General features: G+C 48.1%; 1 non-coding gene across 1 annotated transcript; it reads left to right on the top strand.

The window, feature by feature from the left end:
• Positions 1 to 7,549: 7,549 nt before the first annotated feature.
• Positions 7,550 to 7,621, top strand: Trnaa-ugc (transfer RNA alanine (anticodon UGC)). The gene has a single exon. It is a non-coding gene; the product is annotated as a tRNA-Ala (tRNA).
• Positions 7,622 to 10,643: the final 3,022 nt, after the last annotated feature.

Below are 10,643 nucleotides of genomic sequence, written 5' to 3'. Positions count from 1 at the left end.
GATTGCTGAACTAAGCATTGCTCTATATTAAGTATTTACGGCGCACTCTCACTTCACACTGGGTGGTGCGCAGAGAGCGCTCTGGGTGCACTGATAGGTGCACTGAGTGCAGGACAGCCCTGCTCCGGTGAACGGTGAACTACCGATCAAACGAGGTGTAAAATTCTTATCCAAGAATTTCCATAACGACACAATCAGATTTAGTCAGCAAATTCTCATGAAGCTTTCGTGAGCGTTTTATTGCCAGCAGATTGCCATTTTCTCCGGCTTCGTTTGAAAATGCCCGTAACGTAAGAGAATTCATAGACCACTAATAGGTGGGCTTAAGGGTCCTCGAACAACTGTAGATTTAATTTTCACTCTCCGACAAATCTTCCAGAAATGCCGGGAGTACTACGCGCCCACGCATCATATTTTCGTGGATTTCAGGGCAGTATACGGGCTGGTGAATGGCTATAACAGTGTAACCCGACCACTTTCAGTTATAGCAACTCTTATCCCTACCTCCTCGTGGTGCCAGCTGGTAATACAACCAAGTCCCGGGTAAAACCAGAAACTCCCTTCTAGTTGGATCCGTGGTTGTAAACAAACAGGGAGAGAGGGACACCTAGACCTTAGACTTCTTGTCTACCAGGTGTCTGAACGGTCCGTTGGGACCCATTGGGGCCGATGCCAGTAAGGTTTCAACTACGGTAAACTGGCGGCAATGTTAATGGACATGATTCGGAGCATTAAATGGGTTTGAATAGCGGCTTGAAGGGGGACCCTTTAGTATCAAAATGAGCCTTTTAAACAAATTTACAGCAAGTGCAGATACGGTGGAAAACCCGTTCGCGAGGGGAGGCATCCAGCGTTCTCCACCAAGGGCGGAGAAGGATGCAACCCGAAGTGCTAGTGTGGGTGGCAAGGGTAGCGGTACGCGTGCCACACCAGACACAGCGATGAACGGCCCATCGCTAATCATGGCGATGGAAAAGAATAGGGCGGCACTACCCAAAGTGGTAGCAGCGTCACAGCAGCTCTAAATAATAATCGAGTTCACGTCAGATCGCGGCAGTTTCTCCAAGGACTTGAAGCAGAGCTTGCTCATGCTTCGGAGAACCTTGTGTGCAGCGACCAAAGTGCACAACGACCTCGTGGCGCGTGCAGGAGAGGTGAAGACCGTGAAGGCAGAAGTCGAAGTCAGTACAGACGGATGCCTGCTCGTTGACGGCGTGTCGCAACGCGGCCCTGGAAGCCACGGAGAGCGCTACCAACAGCGGTAAGGCATCTGCCAAGCGTCTGAGACAGTCCCCGGGGGATGGCCCGTGGATCGAGGTCAAGGCCAAGAGAAAAAAAAGAGGAAGCTCCACCAAAAAGAAAGAAAGCTTCACCTAAACCGACAGGGAAGCGAGCGAAGAAGGGCGACGCTCTTATCCTGAAAACCGACGGGTCGAAATACTCGGAGGTTCTGAAGGCCATGAGAGGAGATGCCCTACTCAAGGATCCGGGCGCGGACGTGCGGAGCATCCACCGCTCACGCACGGGCGAAATAATCCTTGAGTTGAACGAGGACGCTACCAAGCAGAGTTCCGCATACAAGTCGATAGTGGAAGGAGTGCTCGGGGAGGGAGTGCAGGTACGTGCTCTCACACCAGAAATGACTCTGCAGCTTAAAAACCTGGATGAGATCACCTATGTGTGTGAGGTCGTACAGGCCCTCAAAGAGCAAAGTGGAGTCGTGGTGGCAACCGAGGCGGTTCGCCTACGTAAGGGTCCTGTCGGGACCCAGGTAACCATCATACGACTTCCGCTGGTGGACGGACACGAAGCCCTGAAAGCTGCTAGTCTAAAAGTCTATCTGGCAAGGGGCCAGATAGGAGCCAATTGTGCAGAAGATGTGGCAGTGCTGGCCATAAAGCAAGGGATTGCGCGGAGCCTCCTGTATCGGTACCGGTACAGGACTGTACCGGTAAACGGGACGCAAAGCACGTAACGGGAGGTCCACCGTATCCGGGCGGTGCGCCGGCGACTAAGCCACGTTCATAGTGCAAGTGACTCAACTCAACCTGAACCACTGCAGCACGGCTCAGTAATTGTTACACCAAGCTGTTTCTGAGTTAGCAATGGACATTGCCATAATCTCGGATCCATATCGCGTCCCTGCCGGAAACGGCAACTGGGTCTCGGATAGGTCTGGCACGGCGGCTATATGGACGACAAGCAGGTTCCCGGTTCAGGAGGTTGTGTCAGCTGCAGACGAGGGATTTGCGGTTGCCAAAGTGGGTGGAGTGTTCTACTGCAGCTGTTATGCTCCGCCGAGTTGGCCTATCGAGCAGTTTACGCGGATGGTAGACCGAGTATCAGTTGTGCTGACTGGTCTAAGGCCGGTGGTTGTGGCGGGCGACTTTAACGCTCGGGCGGTAGAGTGGGGAAGTCGTCGCACGAACCATAGGGGTCGTATTCTGCTTGAGGCTCTGGCAAAGCTTAACGTAGATCTGGCCAACATCGGCACCACAAGTACCTTCAGTAGGAACGGCGCGAAGTCTATCATCGACGTGACATTCGGCAGTCCTGGTCTGAGAGGAAACTGGAGGGTAGATAATGGCTACACTCACAGTGACCATCAGGCGGTACGCTATGGTGTTGGTCAGATAACGTGGCGGCAGGCAGCGAGTAGAGCCAACATTCCAACCACCCGTGGAGGGAAGACATCATACTTCGATCCCGAAGTATTTGTGAAAGCAATCCGAAGAGAGTGCGGTGATCGCGGTATGCCCGATCCGAACTCTGATCATTTGATTGAGGTATTGTCACGATCGTGTGACGCTACCATGCCTAGGAAAAGCCAACCTAGGTATGGGAGGTCACCGGCTTACTGGTGGACAGCTGAAATCGCGGAACTCCGCGGAGCGTGCTTTCGTGCGAGAAGAATTATGCAAAGAGCTCGTTTGGACGAAGGCAGGGCTGAATGTCGAGTAGCACTTGTTGCTGCACGCGCAGCGCTTAAGAGCGGGATAAAAGCTAGTAAAAGGGCCTGCTTTGAAAGGTTATGTGCTAGTGCCAGTCCGTGGGCCGCACGAATCATCACGAAGGGTCGCGTGGCCACCACTGCCCTAATCCAAGGTGTGACGCGACCCGTGTCGAGGGGGTTCTATAAATTCTCTCGCCGCAACGGAGCCTGTGGAGTACCAGGCGCCCTCCACAGTAATTTGCCCTTGCTGCATTAAGCCGGTCAATGATCCAGTAGACGGTTTCTTACCGTGCATGCTCTCTCTGCCGAAAACAAAGAAACGAATGAGGGGGAGAGGAGAATAGCGGAGGAACATGACTTGAACGATGCGCTAGCAGAGGTTCAGTCCTGATCCTCGTCTATCCTCAACACGCAGACTCGTTGTGAGTCGACAAACGAAGATGTGGCTCCAACTCTCTACTCACGGGTCGAGATTCACTCTGCCTGATCTCTGACTGTGTGCTGGATGGAGGGTGGGCTGAAACAAAAGGAGAGCCGACCAGTTATGATCAGTAGGATGGCTGTACAATCGCTCAAACAATCTAAAAATATATAACGTTGAGTATGAGAGTTACTCAAAAGTCGCTGAATCTCAATGAGAGAGATCCCAGCATGCTTACCGGTCTTGCGACAGGACATTGTCCGAGTAAATATCATCTTCGGAATCTCGGTTTCGTACAAGATGATATTTAACCTCGGAACACTTGCTCTGCAATTATGGAGCACAAATAGCACGCAGACTGCAGTATCTCAAAAAGCGGAGATCTGGGTGGCGCCACCGATCAGGTTACTAGGTTCATAAACCTAGTCATCCCTGATTGGCACATGTCTCGCTCCGGCTACCAGCCTGTCACTTCCTCAATAAGTGATAGGTAAGCTTGAAGCGTATAGTAAAATAATAAAACGGGGCATACTTCAAGGCGGCGTACGATTCAGTTAAAGCTGATGAGCTGTGGTGTATTATGCTTGAACTTGGTTTTCCAACAGAACTGACTAGGATGATACGTACTACCCTTGGCCGTTCAAAATCAAGCGTAATAATGGCGGGTGAGACATCGAACTCATTTGTGACGTTAGATGGTTTGAAGCGAAGTGACGGGCTATCGAATTTGCTGTTCGACAACAATTGGACTAGAAGGTGCTATTCGATGGGCAGGCATGCAGAGAAGCGGTTTCATCATCACTAAATCTCTCACGCTCCTAGAGTATTTTGTCCTATAAATTCGTGGTTAAAGTGAACAATTGTGTATTGTATTATTGTATTATTCGAAAATGAAATCAAAATGATCATCAACATGAAAAATCACTTTTATGATGTTATATTTTTATGGCAAATGGTTATCACGTGCATGTTATCATATGGCCTTCACCCTTGACCTACAGAAGACATGTATTATTGTATGTTATAAATTTGTCAAGCTAAGACATATGAATATGTGCAATTAAACAATTCTTAAATTACCAGTTATCCATATCTTTCAAGGTAAAAATAATTTCATTCTGAAACTACAATTAATCGAACCTACAATTTCCTATCAATACTACGTTGTACCACGGAGTTCACCTCTTACACGAGAGACCGACCATGACATTACCCTACTCCCGTGCATATCTGTTAGTGGAAAATGTCCGATCGCAACAATAACCATCATCATCATCGTCATCATCCTCATCACCGCAATCATCCATCGTAGCGGGTCATCCGCAAACAAAGAACATTTCGTGAAAAAAGATGCGCTGCAGCCTTTGCCCCGGAAGCTACCTTGATATCGGCCACCGGCACACCACTGTCTTGCCATGGCACCGCTGCTGCCTGCCACCCGCCACACGTGCCGGTAAACACCGACCGACCGACCGACCGGCTGCATCGGATCGTATCGGCTCGATTATAATCGTGTGTACAACCTGCTCGCGATGAGTTATGACGGAACTCAAGAGTCATTATTTATTTGCACACTCAGTCGTAGAGGTACTGAATCGTAGAGGTACTGAGTTTCTCGCGCATTGAGCGATGTTTGTTTGCACGTCTGGGGTTCATTGTTGTTGGGTTTGGTGCTGCTATTGGTGATGACGGTAGTAGTTGCGAAGTGCCATTCTTTATGCGCATTACCTTATTACATATTCCGCAGCCGACTTATTATTGTTTGTGCCCGATTCCATGCCGTCAAAGCCGTAGTATGTACATTCTAGCAATGGACGGGAATTACCGGTCATGACGCATTTGCAAGAAACCTTTTTTATGATCAATTTTTTTTGTGGCAAATGTTTGCCTATCTTTATGTGGAAATTATTTTAAAGCTTGTCAGTTAAGTCGAGCTATTGAGTTGATTGAGGCAACTTAACTGTTTCCAGCGTTCGCACGTTACTAATTGAAAGTACATGTTGACAATGTTACCGAGAAATATCGTAAACAACCAGTGAAAGATAATATGTAGTAATCCCACGCATGTGGCTGTTCTATCGCACAATCCTATTACACAAAGCGTTGCAATTCAGCGGGCCACTCTTCCTCGATTACATCAGCAGCGCGATACATACCTACAAACACGTTTATCGCACCAAACCCCAACCGTCCGACCGACAATGATGGAAAGTGAAACACAGATAAAGTGGTCTCAGCTCAGCGCTAGCTAAACATGAAAGCCCGTCGTCTCCCTGCTCTGCTGCCTGCTCTCCTCCTGCTTCGTGTTCCTAGTTCCTACGTGTTGTTGCGTTTGTGGCACTTTTATCCACCCTGGCAGGCCAGGGCAGGCGAAAAATTCGTGCTCCAATTTCGCCGCCGAGAGAGTTCCAAACAAATTGCTTTGCGCTCACCTTTTAGCGGGCCAGCCAAGCCAGCGAGGGAGCTTCTTCCGTCATGCTTGGACGGGGTGGATGCGTGTGTGGTTCCTAGAAAAGTTCACCCCGTGCCACTTCTGATGTGGCGGACAGCGACAGCGACGACGTTGACCCCAATTCCGCCAACGCTCGATGTAGATGCGATGTCGACTATGGGCAACCAATTTGTACGACCTTCACCCTGAGTTGGTTGGCTCTGGCGGTTTTCTTGCCAGTTGGCCCTCCCACCCTGTCAGCGTGCGCGCGATCAGTTGCGGCACCATGGACGGATCCGCGTGGCTAGTGTCGCTGAACGGTTGTTGCTGTTGCTGTTGCTGTTGCTTGTCGGCTTTGAATGCCGATCCGTTTTCCTCTGGTTAGTTACCCCCATCGACGCCACACGGGGTTCGCGATGCTAGGCAACACATTCACTCGCTCGAGATTACACTGCGCCTGGCGTGGTGTCGATGTGTGCGTCACAATTTGCTGGCTAGCAGTACATTATGGTTACGATTTCTCCGCGATTGAAACTATTATCGCGAACTGTGCGCTCTGTGTTAGCAACACAACACGTCAGTAAAGAGGCAAGTGGAATAAATGGGATTTTCTGGTACTCATTGGACGTAAAAAGTGCCAGGAAGAGTAACCCGTCGCCGGGCATGATTTCCCCGTAGTGAATCATTAATAGTTTATCGGTATTTATCTAACACGTAACTGCTCATGTACGTCATGTTTTGATGAACGAATCCTTTGAATAATTTATTCATCTACTAAGTATGAACATTTAATCAATTTTTAACTTTTACCATAGTTGAACATCACATTGCATTTAACATTGATTTGCGTTAGCTCCGGCAAGCTTTTGAGCTTCAAATTCCTGAAGTCGAAGTTTAAAATTCAATTAACGGCTTATTGTGCGGATTCGAATGCACAATATTTCCGTACAACGTCGCATTCTGCTGATACAAACACGGCGCTATTTCATGGGCTTATATAGTTAGTATGTCATAGTGCGATCCTGTACGGTGCGAACACGCAGTCATCGTCATCGCTATACGTGATCAACTGCACGCAAAACTAGTTCCTCAGCTGATTGACTGGAATATGCTTAGCGACGAATACCTACGATGAAAAAACCCCAAAGTCTGAAAACTGAGTTTTCAAGGCGAGAGCTCAGCAATAAGAAGCATTGTGGTATTTTTCATGCCCCGCCGCCGGTGGTGTTCCTATATAGACTCAAAAGTTGACTACTGTTTAAACCACTTCCCTCTTTACCTATTGCAAGTAAAAATACTCCACGGTGGTTGCTGTTAGTGCCCAATGATATGAAGAATTGACTATTTTATGTATCATATGGGGAAATATTTAAAGCATTTAAAATTTTATATCGTATTTCATAAATAGTGAACGTTTAAAAAAAGTAACTGAAATGTAATTCTAACAGTTATGGTTTGCGTAACACAGTTTTTCGAGAAATTTTGTAGAAAATATCATCGTGTATCGATGAGATGAAGTTTCCATCATTTTTGCGACCATTTTTTAAAGTCGTACACACCGTGGAAAATATTGTGAAAATATTTTCCAAATATTTTTTATACATACAAATACATGGAAATAGCGAAACAATCAAATTGGGTTTCTTGACCAATAATACCATTGAGTAATCTAATTGAACAATATTATTTCTTAATGTTGTTAAAAATATCCTCATGGTATATGGAGTATTTTTTCCCCATCAATGGGGATATAGCTCAGTGGTAGAGCGTTCGCTTTGCATGTGAAAGGCCCCGGGTTCGATCCCCGGTATCTCCAAAGTTTCTTTTTGCTTTATTACCGAGACCCATCTGGCTATCTAAAATGAATAATTGCTAAGACTTACTTGCTTAACGTCTTACGACAAGGCCTACGCACAGTATAATTTCTCCATCTGTTTCGGTCCATGGCAACTGATCTCCAGTTTCGCAGGCACCCAGTGCTCGCCAGATCTCGCTCCACCTGGTCCTGCCACCTCGCACGCTGTGCTCCTCTTCGTCTTGTTCCTACCGGATTTGAAACCCTTTTTTTAGGATAGTTGTCCGGCATTCTAGCAACATGTCCTGCCCAACGCATCCGTCCAGCTTTAACCACTTTCTGAATACTTGGTTCGCCGTAGAGACTCCATACACCGTTCTCCTGCACTCCGCCAAAGATGGTTCTTAGCACCCGCCGTTCGAAAACTCCAAGTGCTCGTAGGTCCTCTTCTAGCAGTGTCCACGTTTCGTGCCCGTAGAGCACAACCGGTCTAATTGGCGTTTTGTACAGTGTGCACTTTGTACGGGGGCTCAGATTGTTCGACCGCAAGTGTCTCTGGAGTCCGTAGTAGGCCCGACTTCCGTTGATAATACGCCTTATTATCATACGGCTGGTATTGTTGTCCTCTGTTGCCAGTGAGCCAAGGTTTACGAACTCGTCGACTACCTCGAACTCATCCCCGTCGATTACCACGGTATTGCCCAAGTTGGCCCTGTCGCACTCGGTCCCGCTCGCCAGCTTATATTTCGTTTTAGAATTTAGTCGTATTTATCTTCAATCCAATATTCTCTGCTTCGCATTTTAGTTTGGTGTACTGATCTTCCACCCCCTAAAACGTTCTGCCGACGGCATTCACGTCGTCAGCAAAGCAGATAAATTGACTGTATTTATTGAAAATCGAGCCCCGCATTTCGATCGCCACTCGTCTTATCACACCTTCAAGCCAAATGTTGAATAGCAGGGAGGAAAGGCCATCTCCTTGTCGAAGTCTCCTGCGAGATTCGAATGGGTCCGACAATCCACCCGAGATTCTCACACAGCACTGGATCCCATCCATAGTAACCATGATAAGTCTAGTAAGTTTAGCCGGAAAGCCGTTTTCCTCCAAAATTTTCCATAGCTCTTGTTGGTTTACGCTGTCATATGCAGCTTTGAAATCGAGGAACAGGTGGTGCGTGGGAACTCGGAATTCGCGGCACTTCTCGAGGATCTGCCGCAGGGTGAAGATTTGGTCCGTTGTAGATCGACCCTCCATGAAGCCGGCCTGATAACTTCCCACAAATCTATTGGCTATTGGCGATAGTCGATGGAGGAAGACTTGGGACAGCACTTTGTAGACGGCATTCAGAATAGTGATCGCTCGGTAGTTCTCACAATCCAGCTTATCGCCTTTCTTGTAGATAGCGTAGAAAACCCCGTCTTTCCACTCCTCCGGTAGTCGTTCCGTATCCCAAATCTCGACAATCAGTTGATGCAAACAGCCAGCCAATTTGTCCCGGTCCCGGCCCATTTTAATAATCCTTTCCCGCTACTTTGTTGTTCTTCAGCCGCTGGATAGCCTCTTCAACTTCCCTTATCGATGGGGGTGGCACATCTTCGTTGCTTGCTACACCAATGTGGTCACTTCCTCCGCTATCATGGTCTTCCGCTTGCACGCCATTTAGGTGTTCATCGTAGTGCTGCTTCCACATTTCGATCACCGCAGAATCGTCAGTCAAGATACCTCCATCTTTATTTCTGCACATTTCGGCCCGCGGCACAAAACCTTTGCGAGATTCGTTGAGTCTCTGATAGAACTTCCGTGTGTCGTAAAGCGGTACAGCTGTTCGAGTTCTACGCACTCCTTCTCCTCTTGGTGGCGCTTCTTCTCCTTGAAGAGTCGGGTTTGATGTCTCCGCTTCTGTTTGTATCGCTCCACATTCTGACGGGTGGCTCTACGCAGCATTTGTACCCGCGTTGCGTTCTTCACAGCCAATATCTGCTGAAATTCCTCGTCAAACCATTCGTTACGTCGATTCGGTGCCACACGACCTAGGACGTTATCCGCTACGCTGTTAATGGCTGTTTTCACGGTATTCCAACAGTCCTCAAGAGGGGCTTCATCCAGGTCACCCTCTTCCGGCAGCGCGGTTTCGAGAGATAGCGCGTAGTTTTTGGCGACCTCCGGTTGCTTCAGTCGCGCTAGATTATACCGTGGCGGGCGTCGGTATCGTAAGTTGTTCACAACAGATAGTTTTTGACGTATCCTTACCATCACTAGGTAGTGATCCGAATCGATGTTAGCGCCCGGATAGGTTCTGACGTCGATAATGTCTGCAAAGTGCCGATCATCTATCAGAACGTGGTCGATTTGGGATTCTGTCTGGTTGGGTGATCTCCAGGTGTACCGATGGTAGAGGTTATGCTGGAAGAAGGTACTACGTATGGCCACGTTCTTGGAGGCGGCGAAGTCGACAAGTCTTAGGCCGTTTTCGTTCGTTTGCGGGTGTGCGCTGAACCGTCCAATCACCAGTTTGAATTCCTCCTGCTGATCAACTCTTGGGCTGATCATGTCTTGGGCAGCGGTCATATTCCCGCTCCAGCTGCGCGTAAAATTCCTTTTCGTCATCTTCGGTACTTCCGAGGTGAGGGCTGTGTACGTTAATTATGCTAATATTAAAGAATCGGCTCTTGATTCTTAATCTGCACATTCGGGGGTTGATCGTCCACCACCCGATCATCCGCTTCTGCATCTCGCCCATCACTATAAAAACTGTGCCCAGCTCACGTGTATTGCCGCAGCTCTGGTAGATGGTATGACCATCTCTATACGTACGTACCATCGTTCCTTTCCAGCATACCTCCTGCAGCGCTACGATGTCCAACTTGCGGCTCTTAACTTCTTTAGAAAGCACGTGGGTACTTCCGAGGAAATTTGGAGACCGACAATTCCATGTTCCGTTCCTAATTTCCAATCTTTAATCCGTTTTCGTCGCTGCCTGGGTTTTTGGCGATTGTTCCGATTAGACTTATTATTACTTACGGAGTCCATTGCTTTGATTTT

Source organism: Sabethes cyaneus, chromosome 3, assembly GCF_943734655.1.
Source record: "Sabethes cyaneus chromosome 3, idSabCyanKW18_F2, whole genome shotgun sequence".
In the NCBI taxonomy this organism is placed as follows: domain Eukaryota; kingdom Metazoa; phylum Arthropoda; class Insecta; order Diptera; family Culicidae; genus Sabethes; species Sabethes cyaneus.
The sequence above is the reverse complement of the archived record's forward strand: the minus strand, read 5'-3'. Positions and strand labels throughout refer to the sequence as shown.